We start from the raw sequence: 17,730 nt of genomic DNA, 5'->3' as shown, positions 1-17,730 counted from the left end.
TCTATTCATGAGATTTTCCAGGCAAGGATACTGGAGTGGGTTGCCATTTCCTTCTCCAGGGGATCTCCCCAACCCAGGAATCAAACTCGGGTCTCCTACACTGCAGGCAGATTCTTTACCGACTGAGCTACAAGGGAAGCCCCATAGTAACACCATGTCTGTGGTCAAATACAAAGCCAAAGGCAAGGCTACAGAATTGTTAAGGGAAAGGACTATGATGCATATAGCCTTTATGAACTAACTGAGGCAAGAAAGCTCCCTGAATCACTCTATTCATTTTGCTTTTGCAGGTGATTCTGTGTGGCTCTAGATCATCACAGAAGGGTGTGTTGGAATATGTATCGTTAACACGCTTGATGGGATATTTAAGTATTTTAAATGTAATATTTAAAACAGGTCTTTTTATCTAAGATTTTGATGATTGTTTATAAATATATTTTTAAGACCTCTTTTAATGCCATAATAATAGTTACACAGTGTACTCACTTATGTATGTGTGGGCATGTGTGTGCAAGAAATAGGCAATAAAAAACAAAAATCAATGAACCAGGAATCAACCACTAATTTATGAGAGTTTGTATGAAAAATGTGTTCAAACTCCTTCATGTACAACAGAAGTTGGGGAAAGAAGGAAAACAACTCAGAATGTTAAAACTGAGTGCACTGCTATGGAAAACAAAGGGGGGACTTCCCTGATGCTAAGACTCTGAGCTCCCAAAGCAGGAGGCCCTGGTTCAAACCCTGGCCAGGGAACTAGGTCCTGAATGTCTTAACTAAGACCTGGTATAGAAAAAGAAATAATTTTTTTTTTTTTTTAAAAGAAAGAAAACAAAGGGGCAAGAGAGTTTAAATATATGTACTACCCTATATCCTTTCACAGTGACCAGACTACAATGCAAAGCACTGCTATCTATGTTTATCTTCAAAAAATAGAGAAGACCTTTGAAAAATAATTCTTAAAAATTACTGGGTCTATGGGAAATGCATCTAACATACTTCAGGTATCTGAGACTATTTCCACATTTATACACGGCAAATTCCCAAATGTTAATTTTCTATATATTCACTTTAGAAATTTTCATATTTTCTCTAACATTATTTTCTTGTGATTGCTGCTGAGGACTAAAAAGACTTAAAAGTTTTAGGAAATGGAAGCATCTGTGCAGTACTTTAAAACATTTTCAATGTTGCAGGTTTCTATTTTGTGCATTTGAACAAGCTGAAAGATACTTATCTAGAAGAAACAAATAGTTTGGGCCACCGCTCTCCCTCAGTTAATTTCACTCTGTGTAATCATGTAATCAGATGATTACTAACTGAGCATAAAAGTAAAGATAACTTAAGGTTTAAATGACAATTACATCCAACAGGCATAAGGCTGCATAAACACCTTCAATTCCCTGTAAAGATTTTCAGTATTTGCAACAACCTTAACAGAAGGTCACTAAGCTTACAACGTTTTTTTAAAAAAATCTGCAAACCAGAAAAAAGTAAGTGATTTAAAGACCACCTTTTAGCAACCATTTATCTACCTGAGTTATTGACATGCTTGATATTTATCAGAACTTTCTCCTTTGTACAAGTTTTAGCTGAAAAGGCTTTTAGAGTACATCCCTACCTCAGCCATTTCCAAAAGCAGGGAAGAAAATTGGTGTGACTTCAATGTAGGATAAAGGTATTGGGAGTTACAGAGATTAAGGGACTTTGCTTGAGGTCACAGAGTTCAGGGTCTTTTGTAAACCAAATAGAAGGAAATTTACAGAAGGTCAGGGGCTGGCCTTCTATCTTTCTGGTTCTGCTCTCCACGTTAATAATGAGGAAGAAGATGTGGAGAGAGGAAGGAGCGGGAAGCAGGGAAAGAGAAGAGGCTCCTGGTAGCACTGAACCCAGAGACTCCATCTGTGCCATACTTTCATCTGGTTTGGGTTCTCTTTGATCTTTGCTACATCTGACATTTCTCCTTACGTTCACACCTTGGCTTCTAGGACCCTCATTCTGGGGATCCCATCTCACCTTTCTGCGCTCTCTTTCAGGTTTTGTGTTTTTGTTTTTGTTTTTTTTTTTCTTCCTCATTCAGCTCCCTCCTCTCTCTCCTTAACCAAGTTGTTTCATCACATTTAATAATTAGTCCTCTACCCTTCTCTTCCCTAGGAAATATATCCAATGCCATGGATTTGTTAAATGAATCTTCTCTGATGAAGCCAATTTCTCCTTCCTGGGTTTTTATTTTAATCTGACCAAAGTTTTAGTTTTTGCCTTCCTCTCTTTACTTAACCATCTTAGTATCTTACTGAAATATAAAATACTTAAATATCTAGTTAAATGTTACCTCGTGTCCTCTATTTTCTAAGTCGTATCTCCCAAGAACCCTAGACAAATCTTTCCTTTTCTCCTCTTCGTGTATCTTTTCATTCTATAGCACCATCAGATTCCCAATCTTCCATGAAGTTTGTGGTCCCTTAAGTGAAGTGAAGTCGCTCAGTTGTGTCCGACTCTTTGTGACCCCATGGACTGTAGCTTACAAGGCTTCTCTGTCCATGCAATTTTCCAGGCAAGAGTACTGGAGTGGGTTGCCATTTCCTCCTCCAGGGGATCTTCCAGACCCAGGGATCGAACCCAGGCCTCTCGCATTGCAGGCAGACACTTTACTGTCTGAGCCACCAGGGAAGCTGGTGACGTCCCTGAGACATCATCAACTCGGCCATTCCTGAATCCAGCTAGTCATTAACTCTTTTAACATGTGTCTAATATTAATTTGCCTTAAACATTACTTTGAACAGGGCTCTCTCTGAGACTTCCCTGGTGGTCCAGTGGTTAAGACTCTTGTGTTCCCAATGCAGGGGGCATGGGTTCAATCCCTGGTGGGGAACTAAGATCCCACATGATGCAGAGCATAGCAAATAAAAAAAACGGGGTGGGGGGGGGAGAGGTGGGAGTTCAACATGGTTCCCTCATCTCTCCATTGCCCCCTCCTATCAATCTTTGAATTTAAAGAACCTGTTGTAACACTAGATTTTCCATGAAACCGTCCCTAATCTCCTCAACCATTCAGTGGGTGATTTTATAAGAAACCAGAAAGGGAATTACATTTACTTAGTTTCTACTAAAGTTCTAGGCATTTTCTGTGTATGATCTTATTTAATTTCACAACAACCTTAAGAGGTAGCTGCTATTATCCTCACTTTTGCAAATGGGAAAACAAAAGCTCACAGAAATTCTGGGTCTAAGATCTTGCGTAACACATCAAAACTGAAAAATTGTTAAAGTTCTTACAGCAGTTTCTCTACGAAATGAGAAATGCGCCAAGGCTTCAGTTGCGACCGCCTCTCTACGCAGGTGTGAGCCTCGCCAGCCCCTCGCCCAGGAGACTGTTGCAGTCAGCCAGCCCCTGCTCCTTGGTAACCATGTGTGACTGAAAGGCTGAGATCAAGAACGCCGATGTGTCAAAGACACAACAGGACTCGGTGGAGTGTGCTACTCAGGCATTGGAGAAATATCATATAGAGAAGGACACTGCAGCCCATATCAAGGAGTTCAACAAGAAGCACAACCCCACCTGGCACTGCATCGTGGGGAGGAACTTTGGTAGTTATGTGACACGGGAAACCAAACACTTCATCTACTTCTACTTGGGCCAAGTGGCCATCCTATTCTAATCTGGTTAAAAGCATGGGACTGTGCCACACACCCAGTGATCCATCCAAAAAGAAGGACTGCAGCCTAAATTCCAAATACCAGGGACTGAAGCCTTCAGCCTTGCCTAAGGGAACACCTCCACCTTTGAACCTTTATTGTGTTTTGTACAGGGCATTCTCTGTACTAGTTTGTGGTTATAAAGCAATTAGCAAAACAGCTTACATTTGTATTTATTTTCTATTCCACATCTCTCTGCCCCATGTTTTTTCTCTTCAAAATCCATTCCTTTAAAGAAATACATTCCTTTAAAGAAGTGTGCACTAATTACCATTTGTTCAAATAATCTATTGAAGATGGCTTATTACTTGATCTTGGGTAGGTTGGTGGGGGTGATTCCTTGAAGTTTCTGTGGGATGTAACAGACTAGCCTATTCAACACTCTTGAGTTTCATTCTTGCCCATCCTGTTCCTGTTGTGCACGGAAGAATACCTCTCAGAAGTGCATGTTGAGAAATGCATGGCAGAGAAACTACTGGATTAACTCTTACTCCTAACCTGACAAATACATTACTTAAGTGCTCCTTTGGGATAACTGCTATAGAGTGTTCTGGGCTTTAGGCCTCAAGAGATGATAAATGTGTAGCAGAACTCCTTTAAGCTTTCTATGGCTGTAAAATGGAAATAAACTGGTGAGAGAGCTGGGCTAATGAGAAATTTGTTGGGCTCTAGATATTTCCCCTCCCCTGCCTTGGTCAAAGTATTTAAAGATTAAAGGTGGTCTCAAAGGGAAAAAGCTTTTGAGCAGCGGTCCTCCATGTGATCTAATAAAGTCTGTAGGAATTAAAAAAAAAAAAAGAAATGATTTTGAGAAACAATTTCCTTTATAAACTCAGAGTATGAAAGGTGAAGGGGAAAAAATAGAAGATCTCTTCTATTAAGGCATCAGAATAGATTTATTTTTCAAGCCAAAGCAAGTTTTTTGTTTGTTTTAGACACAAGAAATAAACAGGTGGTTCACAGTTAAAGGAGGGATGGGGGTGTGTATAGAAAAGATATGTCTAACATTGATCAGTTTTACTTTCTATTGTGGTTTTCATCGTGATTTGTGGGTTAACACTGAAAATGACTTCCCAGAAAGTCAAGACAGTTTTCACTCAGTCCGTGGTACTACTGCATACCAGCCTCTCTCCAATCCAGTGTTCAGGAGGCTGCTTCTACGGAGTTACCACATGTGGTGGTGGGGGCAGGGGTCTGAAGGGTTTTCCTTTCCTACAACATCTTTTCTCTGAGCTGTTCACTCAATTATACTGCTCAGAGCACAAGGGGCTCTCACAAAAATACAGATCCCTGGCCTGGAAACAATACTTTTAAACTGCTCAGGCCCAGGGGAAGTTAGTTTCTCAGGGGCTGATGCAGTCATATTGTGGGGATGGAGCACAGAACAAACTCCTCTGATGACATGAGAAAGATCTAGAATATGGGGAAAAGCCACGTGGCAAATGGCACTTCAATGAGCAGGAAAGCGGGCAGCAGGGTTCAGAGTGGTCACTATCCCTCTCTGCTGGTCTTATCTGTAGTTATGATTTAATAATGTGAGGCAAATGATGGAGTGGCTGGGGGAGAAGTAATTACACATGATTAACATTTAGCCTAATTCTATCGTTGATCAGCAGTGCCTGTAAGAGTAACAGATATCTGGGGGGGAAATTCATAAAGCAACCAGATTTTCACCTCCCCTGCTCCTATTTACAACTTAATTTGTAAAACAAAACAGAACAAAAATTCTAGTAACAGGGACATATGATTTATTGGAGAAAACAGGCCTCCTAACTGGGTAGAATTTACACTTTAAGAATACCAAGGAGACGCATGCCCAAGAGAGCAAGCTGCAGAATTTTATGGGGGAAAATATGAAAACAAAGATTCTTTGGGTTTTATCAGCTTCAAAGTAAGAAGACTCAGACTCACAGTTGTAGCTACCCAGAATATAATAGTCTGTGCTAAGAGTAGACGATCCACCCCAGAGGAAACTCTGACAGTAAAAGGATAGAGAGCAATTAAGGGACATGACTATGGAGTACTGAAAATTTCAAAGGGAGAGGATAAACAAGTAAAAACTCAAATTTAAACCTATTGGCTGGAAAAACCTTTTGCTTAGAATCTACCTAAATTTCTTCCCTTTGCACCACAGCTTTCGCCATATCTGCCCATTTCCATTTCTTCTTTCATTGGCTGTAATATAAAATCTAAGTATATTTAGATCACACTTACTAAAATACAGCTGGATTTTTCTCCTCTGTCCCCCATCACTTAGTCGCTTGTAAATTTTACCTTTTTCATAATTTACCATAATTATGACTATGGTATACAAAAGAAATGCATATTTGTTGTGATTTGAAGACACAGAAAAGTAGATTAAAATACTAAAGTCACCTACTGTCCCGGAAACAAATGCTAAACGGATTGTTGAGTATCTTTATAGACTTGTCCAGTGTGCATGTACATGCATGTGCACATTGCATGTGAGTGTACACGCCTGCACACACACACACACACACGTACACTGTGTCTCTCCCCTTCTAGAGAATTTGGAGCTTTTGAACATTGCTGGTTACAAGCCAAGCCTCTGGAGAATGGAGTTTATTCCACCTACTACCAACAGATGGCGGTAAGGGTTGATGAGTTATTTTAATATTGGTCATCCCAGTTAGAGATTCATTTAAGGCCCTATGGGGTCATTAGCAGTGCTTGTGTTAATTTACTTTATAAACATTATCAAACAAACAAAAAAGGCAATATGTGAAAAAAAAACTACAAAAAAGGGTACACATAATGTAAACAAAAACTGATTAAGTGTGAAAAAAGGTGGGATATTCCTCATGCATATAGGATGATGTTTGTTTGCCTTAATAAGTGAACTGCCTCTGAAGGACAAAGAAACTTCCTACCCTGTGAGAGAGACTGTGCCCATGCAAATGACAATAACCAGCAAGAGGGAGCGAGAGGGGGCTGAAATGAGGAAAAACCAAAACTTCTGACCATGTGCTATCGAATTAGCATCCACACTGGAAAGCCTATGACCTAGTGAGTCAATTCAGGGGAATAACAGAAGTAACAGCTTACATTGATACAGCTCTTATCTTATGCCAGATACTGTTTTCAGTGATTTAGGTCAAATATTTGTAATCTTCCCAGCAATCTTTTGAGTAGGTGAAGTTTTATTACACTTTGTAGATGTGAAACTGAGGAGTAGAGAGAGTATGGGACCCACTGAAGGAAGGTTACACTGGAAAAGGTCAGTTTTCATTCCAATCCCAAAGAAAGGTAATGCCAAAGAATGCTCAAACTACCACACAATTGCACTCATCTCACATGCTATTAAAGTGATGCTCAAATTCTCCAAGACAGGCTTCAGCAATATGTGAACTGTGAACTTTCAGAGGTTCAAGCTGGTTTTAGAAAAGGCAGAGGAACCAGAGATCAAATTGCCAACATCTGCTGGATCATTGAAAAAGCAAGAGTTCGAGAAACACATCTATTTCTGCTTTACTGACTATGCCAAAGCCTTTGACTGTGTGGATCACAATAAACTGTGGAAAATTCTAAAAGAGATGGGAATACCAGACCACCTGATCTGCCTCTTGAGAAATCTGTATGCAGGTCAGAAAGCAACACTTAGAACTGGACATGGAACAGACTGGCTCCAAATAGGAAAAGGAGTACGTCAAGACTGTATATTGTCACCCTGCTTATTTAACTTATATGCAGAGTACATCATGATAAATGCTGGGCTGGAAGAAGCAAAGGCTGGAATTAAGATTGCTGGGAGAAATATCAATAACCTCAGATATGCAGATGACATTACCCTTATGGCAGAAAGTGAAGAGGAACTAAAAAGCCTCTTGATGAAAGTGAAGAAGGAGAGTGAAAAAGTTGGCTTAAAGCTCAACATTCAAAAAACTAAGATCATGGCATCTGGTCCTATCACTTTATGGCAAATAGGGGAAACAGTGGAAAGAGTGTCAGACTTTATTTTTCTGGGCTCCAGAATCACTGCAGATGGTGATAGCAGCCATGAAATTAAAAGACACTTACTCCTTGGAACCAAAGTTATGACCAACCTCGATAGCATATTCAAAAGCAGAGATATTACTTTGCCAACAAAGGTCTGTCTAGTCAAGGCTATGGTTTTTCCAGTGGTCATGTATGGATGTGAGAGTTGGACTGTGAAGAAAGCTGAGTGCCAAAGAACTGATGCTTCTGAACAGTGGTGTTGGAGAGGACTCTTGAGAGTCTCTTGGACTGCAAGGAGATCCAACCAGTCCATTCTAAAGGAGATCAGTCCTGGGTGTTCATTGGAAGGACTGATGTCGAAGCTGAAACTCCAATACTTTGGCCACCTCATGGGAAGAGTTGACTTATTGGAAAAGACCTGATGCTGGGAAGGATTGAGGGCAGGAGGAGAAGGGGACGACAGGGGATGAGATGGCGGGATGGCATCACCGACTCAGTGCACGTGAGTTGGGTGAACCCTGGGAGTTGGTGATGGACAGGGAGGCCTAGTGTGCTGTGATTCATGGGGTCGCAAAAAGTTGGACACAACTGAGAGACTGAACCGAACTGAAGGTTACACAGCTGTGCTGTCCTTACTCGCTCAGTCATACCCAACTCTTTGCGACCCCATGGACTGTAGCCAGCCAGGCTCCTCTGTCCATGGGGATTCTCCAGGCAAGAATACTGAAGGGGGTTACCATGCCTTCCTCCAGGGGATCTTCCTGACACAGGGATCGAACCCAGGTCTCCTGCATTGCGGGGGGGGGGGGGGGGGGGTGGTGGTGGTGGTGGTGGTAGGGATTCTTTACCAGCTGAGCTACCAGGGAAGCTGGTAAGTAACAAAGAAGAGAGGCAGAAGATTGCTTTGGTCAACCATGTGGATAACTGCAGATACTTTACTTGCCAACTGCCGAATATTCCAGAGGTTCAAAGCAGTTCCCAGTGTTGAGTCTGCATAGCTCCAGGCAGGTGGCAGAGGGATGAGGGTGGCCTCTATAACTGCTAAGTCTCTGAGACAGATACTGATAACATTCAGAAAGTTGTTACCTGACCTTCTGGGTAGGCAACATTGTTCTATTTGAAATAAGAGGCCCAAGACAACAAATGTATCAGTCAGGAGGAGGTATGGCTGGCTTTAAAGCTTCAACAGAGTAACCACATGTATCTGTTTGGTGGGAATGGATTTATGAATGAGAGTCAAAACTTCCTTATGACTATGGACTTGTGGGAAAAAAGGGAAAAAAATTCACACACATATACGCACACACAGGTGATACTATATATACAGTTCCCTAATTTGCTTTTTTTTTTTTTTAATGCTTCTTTATCTTTTCAAAGACTTCCCAGGAAAGGGGATTTCCTACAATTTGCTTTAGCTCTTCTAAAAATGGTTGAATAGGAGAAGGAAAAGAAAGTATAAATTATATGCATTCTGCTAACAGCAAAGTTTGTTGGACAATGAGACCTAAAATAGAAAAAAGCAGAAGGAGCTGTTTATCCATATTATCTTGAATCCTCACTATTTTGAATAGCTCAACTTGTTCTCTTTTCTTTACTTAGTATAAGTGGTAAGCATTTGAAGATAAGGTATATGTGAAATTTTAAAATTAGGCAATCAGTATCAGACAGGTATTTTAAAACTTTCAGCTTTTAGGCCTTGAAGATTTTCGCTATCTGTATAAGACATCTAAGATACAACAACGGAAGGTATAGAAAGATATTCCGTTTGTAATTCCCGTCACTTTGGCTTGATTCCTTAATGTTCGGTCACCGCGCCTTTCACTTGTGCTGTACAGCTGGGTGTGCTTCGTGAGTACATGATTCTGTGATGGGACAGAAGAGGAAGGCGCATCTGATGCAGCTGGAATGGCAGCCGGGACTTGAAGGTGGACAATATTTGGCAGGCAAAGTTGCTGCAGTCCTAAAGGTCAAAGGCAAACCTGGTCCTGAAGCTGAAAGGAACACGTGAAAGACAAGTACAGTCCAGAAGGAGGTCGGACTAAGAAATCAAGCCACACATATTTACAGCATGTCTCCAGTAGGCCCTTCACCATCCAAGGCCTATGAGAAATATGTAAGATGCCATTCCTGCCATCAAGGGGAACAGTTTTGGGGAGAGGGAATATAGGGATTTTTTAATATTAAAAAAGTAGCTAAGAATGTTGTGATCTTGTATGATGAAAGCTAAATAAAGGAGCATAAACAGGATGAAGGTCAAGTTCAGCAAAAAAGACTTTGGGGAAAAGAAATTCAGGTAGGCCATGGAAGACAATAAACAGAGGATTCTGTCTAATGCAAGCTGTGTGAGGAGTAAGGCAAGCCAAGTCTGAAAAGGCCCGACAGGGCCTTGGGTTCTAGGAAAAGGAGTCAGGGAACAGAATGTGGCTGGAGGTTTTGCAACTGTGGAATGATATGATGAAAGCAGGATTTGGGTTAAGATTAATAAAAACCTTACAGCTAGAATTAGCAGAGAGAAATGTTACATTTTTGTTTCAGTATTACTCTTTTGGGGGGGCGCTCTTTGTACTCAGGCAATAACATTCAAGTTCAAGAAGTTATCATGGAGGGCTCAGGAGAGCTAGGAGATGAATGGGAAGGTTCTAAAGGACAGGAAAGCTTTAAGACAGAGGACTTGCTTTAACTAGCCTTAAATGCTTTGACTTAATATCTGAGAAAAATAGCCTGTGGTATCTGTGTCATAGAAAGCCAACGGTTTGCCTCTGTGAACAAAGAGGAGAGGGAGAAAAGGAACCACCATGGTCTTCTTTTCTGAACTATTCTGGAAAGGACAGTAAATTCCGCCTCCAGTTCCGGACCTGGAGCCTGTAGATTAATGTAGCAGAAGTAAACACCATCCTCGAGTGGTCCAGCCCTCAGCTAGACGGGCTGCTTTACCACATATGAGCTGATGGGGAATAAACTACAGAAGTTTGGGGACAAAGCAGCACATTTTTCAAGAGAAAATATATTGACATATCTAGTTTTTCATAACACTGAAATTTTAAGATGAACATATCTTTTCAGAATACTAAGAAAATTGGTAATTTATACCCAGATTTGGGATGAATATAACTTAGGACTAAATGTAGAACCACTCCTGTTACTCTGCCTTCTCAACACTGATGCTGGCACAGCTAAACTATTATAAATGCTACACAAAAGCAACAACTGATGCTGTTTATTGCATGTATGGCTCAAACTAAATAATTCATATAGAATGAATATTAAAAACCACCTCATTAGAAACGGCTAAGATGTACTTTTTGCCATATTCTGTGAAAAACTTATACCTCTCTTCTAAATAACAAGCACACCATAAAGCATTTGATTTATTACACAGATTTGCTATTAGAGCTTAGTATCCAGTCTATTACGATCTGCAGTCAAGGCAAAGTAGCTTTACACTATTTTATGTTTTTTTAAGAGCACATAGCACACAAAGGGTCACTGACCCTATCTTATGACAATATTTTAGCCAGAAGTCACTGTACTGAAGCACTTATGCATGCAGTCACAGATGGTCAGCCCACATTAGTGTGCCCAAGTACTAATATGTCAGAGTAAAATAGTACTTGCTGAAAATGGAACCCAGAATTTTGCAAGTAAAATGTAGATAGTCTATCATAAAAATGAGTCTCAAAAAGTCTCAACACACTGATTAATGCCTAACATTTAAAACAAAGGCAATTTAATTACATAAAATCGTGTTTTATTTCTGAGTCGAATTTATAATCTGACAATGATAGAGCATTTAAGAAATTTTCTTCCTCTTCCACCAAAATCTGTGATGTATTTTCTTTGCTCTGACAATCTCACCTTCATGTTGATACAGTACTTCACCAGATGAGAAGGAAGACAATGTTACATTGGGAAGCAGATGGAGCTGCCGAGAGAGAGACCTGTCTCCAAGTGCACCTGCGGCCAATAGCCAGCTCTGTGACTTGGGTGTGCATGTCTGGCCTCAGCATCCCCATTTCTGCCAACGAGGATGTGGTAACATCTCCTTCACGGCACTGTTACTAGGGGGTCAGCACAGCGCTGGCCCATGACAGATGCTTGGTAACAAATAAATGTTAACCTTTTCTTCCACCCCTCCTGGAATTATTTGGATTAAGGGCACTTTAATTCTTATCACTGGAGATCACTAAACTTCCCTCCTCACCTTCACAATGATGTGGTCCTTAAGACAGAGAATGTTGAGAAATGTAGACTCAACCATTTTTTATGGTTACTTTTCAGTTCAGATCTTTGCATAATGAAACCCTCTCAATATATATTGCTTGAATGAATAAAACATAAACATGCAATATACATATTTTCCCTTAAAGGGTTTGGTATGGGGAATTGAGGGAGACTGGCAGCCAGAGCAGGGAAATACTCCATTCTGCCTTGAACATGGCCTTGTATCTTTTCCCAATTTAGCTTATAAAAACAAATGAGGGAAGCAAGGTAATTTAGGAGCTTAATATGGAATTAAAAATTGCTACTAAAAGGAAATCTACAAAGGGTTGGTGGCAGGGGAACACAAAAAACTGAGAAGAGTTTTGGTTCCTAGATTGTTTTGGAATATCAAAACTAGAAAGCTTTTACACACAACACACACAGAGTACCAGAAGTCTGTAAAACAATGCATTAAACGTCAACACTCAAACCATAAATGACTGTTTCATTCAAAACAAGAAGAGTGTGACAGAGAGCAAAAGTAAACATGCTCTCTAAAGTAAAACAGAGAGTTATCTGAAACTATTAAAACAGAGTGTGCAAATTACCTAGAAATTTCTCTTGCTTCTGACACAAACTAAAAAAGGACAGGGTCAAATTGGACATTTCCTAGACTGAACCCTAATGTTGGCTTTGATCCAGCACACGGCACCAGCGTATTGATTTCAAAATGCCGTGAGGCCATCTTTTTTTAAAGTAATAAATCCTGACTGCCTCACAACCTTGAAAAGCCCGTTTGAAGAACAGACTGAGAAGGAAAATGGTATCTGTTTTACTCACTTCAGTTCTAAGAAACCTGGGGATATACTATAAATGCTATGATTAGTTAAAAAAAAAAAAAAAGATACACTTGAGTTGGATAGGCAAGGGAATAGCCTGCCAGCACAGTTGATGTTTCTAAACTTAGATATTTCGTTCAAGGGTCACTCGTGACAGTGGTCACGTCTCTTAAGAGCATATCTGATGGATAAACAGGGCTCACACGTGGGTTTCCCACTGGTTTGTTTCTGAAAAAGACTGTCCTTGGACACTGCAGATAAATATAAACAATCATTCCAAAGACAGAATAGTATGGCTCTAAAACTTAAGAACATCAGAGAGGATGATATGCAAAAGAAGGGATGACACCACCCTTATGGCAGAAAGTGAAGAAGAACTAAAGAGCCTCTTGATGAAAGTGAAAGAGGAGAGTGAAAAGGTTGGCTTAAAGCTCAATAGTCAGAAAACTAAGATCATGGCATCTGGTCCCATCACTTCATGGGAAATAGATGGGGAAACAGTGGAAACAGTGGCTGACTTTATTTTTTTGGGCTCCAAAATCACTGCAGTTGGGGATTGCAGCCATGAAATTAAAAGACACTTACTCCTTGGAAGGAAAGTTACGACCAATCTAGACAGCATATTAAAAAGCAGAGACATTACTTTGCCAACAAAGGCCTGTGTAGTCAAGGCTATGATTTTTCCAGTGGTTATGTATGGATGTGAGAGTTGGACTTTAAAGAAAGCTGAGTGCCAAAGAATTGATGCTTTTGAACTGTGGTGTTGGAGAAGACTCTTAAGAGTCCCTTGGACTGCAAGGAGATCCAACCAGTCCATCCTAAGGGAGATCAGTCCTGGGTGTTCACTGGAAGGACTCATGCTGAAGCTGAAACTCCAATACTTTGGCCACCTGATGTGAAGGGCTGACTCATTTGGAAAGACCCTGATGCTGGGAAGGATCGAGGGCAGGAGGAGAAGGGGACGACAGAGGATGAGATGGTTGGATGGCATCACCGACTCAATGGACATGAGTTTGGGTAAACTCTGGGAGTTGGTGATGGACAGGGAGGCCTGGCGTGCTGCAGTCCATGGGGTAGCAAAGAGCCAGAAGGGACTGAGTGAGTGACTGAACTGAACTGAACTGAAAAGAATCCAACCAAAGAGAGCCAGCCAAATGCTGTAAGTTACTTTAGTATCAGTTTCACAAAATTACTATGTTTCAAATGAAGGTAATATGCCTCACTTTCAAGACAGCTTAAATTTACTGCATTTTCCAGAAATAAGGGGGCTGTGAATGAAGTGGTGGTGGTTTACTCGCTAAATTGTATCCAACTCTTGGGACCCCATGGACTGCAGCTCCAGGCTCCTCTGTCCATGGGATTTCCCAGGCTGGGGCCAAAAGTGCTTCTTGTTTACAGGACACCATCAGCAAGGATTTTCCAATCTTGGTTGTTTTGAGAAAACCTGCATAATAGGAGAGGTGGTAATGGAGAGGAAAAATATCATTCTGATTCTTTAAAACAACAGAAAACTAGATTCTAGAAGCAAAAGGCAGGTAAGGCTAATGCTGATCTGAAGTGAAATTCCAGAATGGACTGGTGAACTAGAAGGTTAGCAAGACTGAAAAGAACAGGCATCAGTAAAGTCCTTTGGAGCAACTCAGGAATATTCAAGTTTGCTCTTTCTACTCAGGGGGTGGGTGAGGAAGGTCAGGGTTGCTAGGAAATGCTACAATGTATATTTTGATTTGAGCTAAATAAAAATCATTATTTGCTCAGGGATTAGAGGAGTATATTTGGGAAGAGGAAGTGTGGTTTGGGTGAGTGGGCAACAAGCTAAACAAGTGACTGAGCTAGTCTGATGGTCAGGGTGACGGTCAGCACGGAGGAACCATCTAGTGATGAGCCACAAGGCTCTGTTCTTGGCCAGCATGTATACATTTAAAATTGCTATAAACCAGGTCACTGATAGTGCATTTATTAAATATATAAACATCCCAAACCTGGGGGTGGTGGTGAAAGTAAGATGTCAGAATTATTTCAACAGGCTAGAATGAATTTTTGGCCAAAGCCAACACTGTAATATTTAATAGGGAAAAGTAAGTCTTAATATAAGTTCCAAGGTGGGGGGTGGTGGGGTGGTGGAGGTCAAATGTATAAATTTAGGGAAAGCCTTGGCTTACTCATATGAAAATACCTGGATTTTTTGATTAGGAACAAATTCAAGTTCTCTGAATGAGACAGATTTAGGTTGTACTGAGGAAAATATATGATCCTGACCATAGAAAGAAATTTATGCTTTTGGGCCTCTTTGCTCAACATTCCCCGACACCCACCACTATGGGTTGAATTGTGTCCAACCCCATCTACACCCCCCTCCCGAAAAAAGTACATCCAAGTGCTAAGCTCCAGTACCTGTGCACGTGATTTGGAAATAGTCTTTGTAGATATAATCAAATTAAGATAAGGTCATTAGGGTAGGCCTGCATCCAATGTGACAGGTGTCCTTGTAAGAGGGCAATCTGGACTCAGATGGAGACACAGGGAGAATGCCATGTGATGACGAGACAGAGCTCGGGGGTGAGGGGGCGGATGCAGCTGGAAGCCAGCACACTCAGGACTGCCAGCAAGTCACCATGGGCTGAAGAGGTGGGGAAGGATTCCCCCAAAACTTTCAAAGAGAACATGGTTCTGTTGACACCTAATTTTGGATTTCTACCCCTCAGAGCTGTGAAATAATGATTTTAAGTTAGCCAGTTTACAGTCCCTGTAACAACAGCCTTAGAAATCTCAAACAGCTCCAGATTACCTGTGGATCCTATATAAGCCCTGCTCCATCTTAACTTCCTGATATTTAAGATGTCACTTCACCTGGGAGATTCAGCACCTTTCTGCAGTCTTGGTGTAAAGCTTGTCTCCAGCAGCAGCAAGCCTTCTCTGGCCTCCCCTGACCAGGCTAAGCGCTGCCTCTGCCACTGCCTGAGCTAGTGTGTCCCACCACCTCCCCGGGCAGCCCTGCATCACCTCCACATCTGCATCCCACTAGATGTGTGCCTTTGGATCGCTTCCTCTCTGTATGCCAGGCCCCAGCGTAGTGCCTGACAGTGATCAACAGTCATAACTCAGGAGAAAGGAGTAAAGGAACAAAGGAATAATGACAGCCTGCTTTCAGAGTGCTTTCTCCAGGAAACATGTTTGTCCTAAACATCTCCTTTTTCTTAGTCTGAGCTCTTCTGGGGGAGAGTGGGCACGGTAGGCAAAGGTCTAGAAATCATATCCTACAAGGAGGAAATGGATGACAGCCTTGCAGATGCTCGCCTGGAAAAGAAAAAAAAAAAACTATAAAGAAGTCCTGTCTAAAAACTATCTTAAGAGAGCTTGCCACCACAAGCAGCGTTCAAGTAGGGCTGGGTCAGAGATGCAGATTTCACAAAAACCAGCCCAGGGAGGGATGGTCGCCAAGTGGTAAACAGAAAAACAAATGCAGGGAATTTTTCAAAGAGTTAAATTTAATCTAAATTTATGGGCTTCTCACACTTCTGGCATTAAACAAGTGCGATTCTTTGGGACCCCATGGACTGCAGCTTGCCAGGCTCCTCTGTCCATGGAATTTTCCAGGCAAGAATTCTGGAGTGGGTTGCCATTCCCTTTTCCAGGAGATCTTCCTGACCCAGGGATCAAACTTGTGTCTCTTTCATCTCTTGCATTGGCAGGCAGGTTCTTTACCAGCTGAGCCACCAGGGAACTCCTATTAAACAAGTAGTGGTATTAAAATAAATAACTAAATAAAATACTTTGGGTAATTTTAAGAAATAGTGACAAAAGATGTTGGTTGTTTTAGCTTGTGTCTTCCTGACAAAATAAAAATTTAACAAATATTACTAACTATTTATAACCAGTGTCTCCAGCATTGCAGGCAGATTTTTTTTTATCATCTAGCCACCAGTAGAAGCTTGTTTAGTGTATTGGTTCTTAAATCCCCAAATCTGGAGAGCCACTAAAATATGGTCGGGTGGTAAGTGGGAAGTTGGCATTCCTGCTTTGAAAAGGAGACTGGCCTGGGTGATCAATCAGATTAATGTTGGTAAGGATAATGGTTACATGCACAGAATCATTCCACTCAAGAATAAAGGCAAAAAATATCTTTCAAAAAACAATACCATACACAATTGAATTTATTTTAATTTCAAATTATAAACTGGGACAAAAACAGCTCAATAAAATCCTGTAAAACTGCACATGAATAGACCACGCTCTCCCCCTGAAAAATACACATAAGGCTCTGATTAGCTCTGTTCTCTCTGGTTTTCTCTATTGGATTTGGCTGAGGTGGGCGTGGTGATGACCACTGCTTACAGCAAAAGTGTAAGTCTCCTTACACTTTCGGAGACTCTCCTGCTGAGGAGAACACAGCCTTCAGCTCCCCTGATTTCCTGCTTCATTTGGGGCTTACTTCCATCAGCCTTGGCTTCCCTTGTAGCTTAGGGGGTAAAGAATCTGCCTGCAGTGCAGGAGACTCAAGTTCAATCCCTGGGTTGGGAAGATCCCCTGGAGAAGGAAATGGCAACCCACTCCAGTATCCTTGCCTGGAAAATCTCATGGACAGAAGAGCCTGGTAGGATGCAGTCCATGAGGTCGCACAGAGTCAGGCACGACTGAGCGACTAACACTTACTTCAATCAGTCTCCTATGCTTAAATGGTCAAGGTAAAATGAGTCCTGAAAAACGCAGCATTCTACAGATCATTACAAAGGTCTCATACAACCTGCAAGGGAGCCTCAAAAGGAAGCCGAAATCCCAGTGATAAAAGAGAATCACCGAAGACATGGTGTTAAAGGAAGTCACCAGAAAGTTTATCACATAACACGGTTTTACATATAGAAGCACATACATTATATGTACACACACATCCACATGCACGTACACAAGAGTTCTTTCTAGGTGAGTGTGAAGCTTTTTCTATTTTAAAGAGTAAGCGCAACATCTCTGGCATTAATGTGAGATGCAAATATAAGGCCACCCAGATAGAGGTGAACTCACTCTTCCCAGACCCCACCCCAGG

General features: G+C 41.3%; 1 protein-coding gene and 1 pseudogene across 16 annotated transcripts in view; one reads left to right on the top strand and one right to left on the bottom strand.

Moving 5' to 3' along the window:
* RBMS1 (RNA binding motif single stranded interacting protein 1) overlaps positions 1-17,730 on the bottom strand; it is a 217,886-nt gene that overhangs the window by 39,698 nt on the left and 160,458 nt on the right. The gene's annotated exons all lie outside the window — the stretch shown is intronic.
* LOC138433912 (dynein light chain 1, cytoplasmic-like) lies at positions 3,405-3,665 on the top strand (annotated as a pseudogene).

This window comes from Ovis canadensis, chromosome 2 (assembly GCF_042477335.2).
Source record: "Ovis canadensis isolate MfBH-ARS-UI-01 breed Bighorn chromosome 2, ARS-UI_OviCan_v2, whole genome shotgun sequence".
NCBI classification, from domain to species: domain Eukaryota; kingdom Metazoa; phylum Chordata; class Mammalia; order Artiodactyla; family Bovidae; genus Ovis; species Ovis canadensis.
Note: the sequence above shows the minus strand (reverse complement) of the source record. Positions and strands in the feature narration are given on the sequence as shown.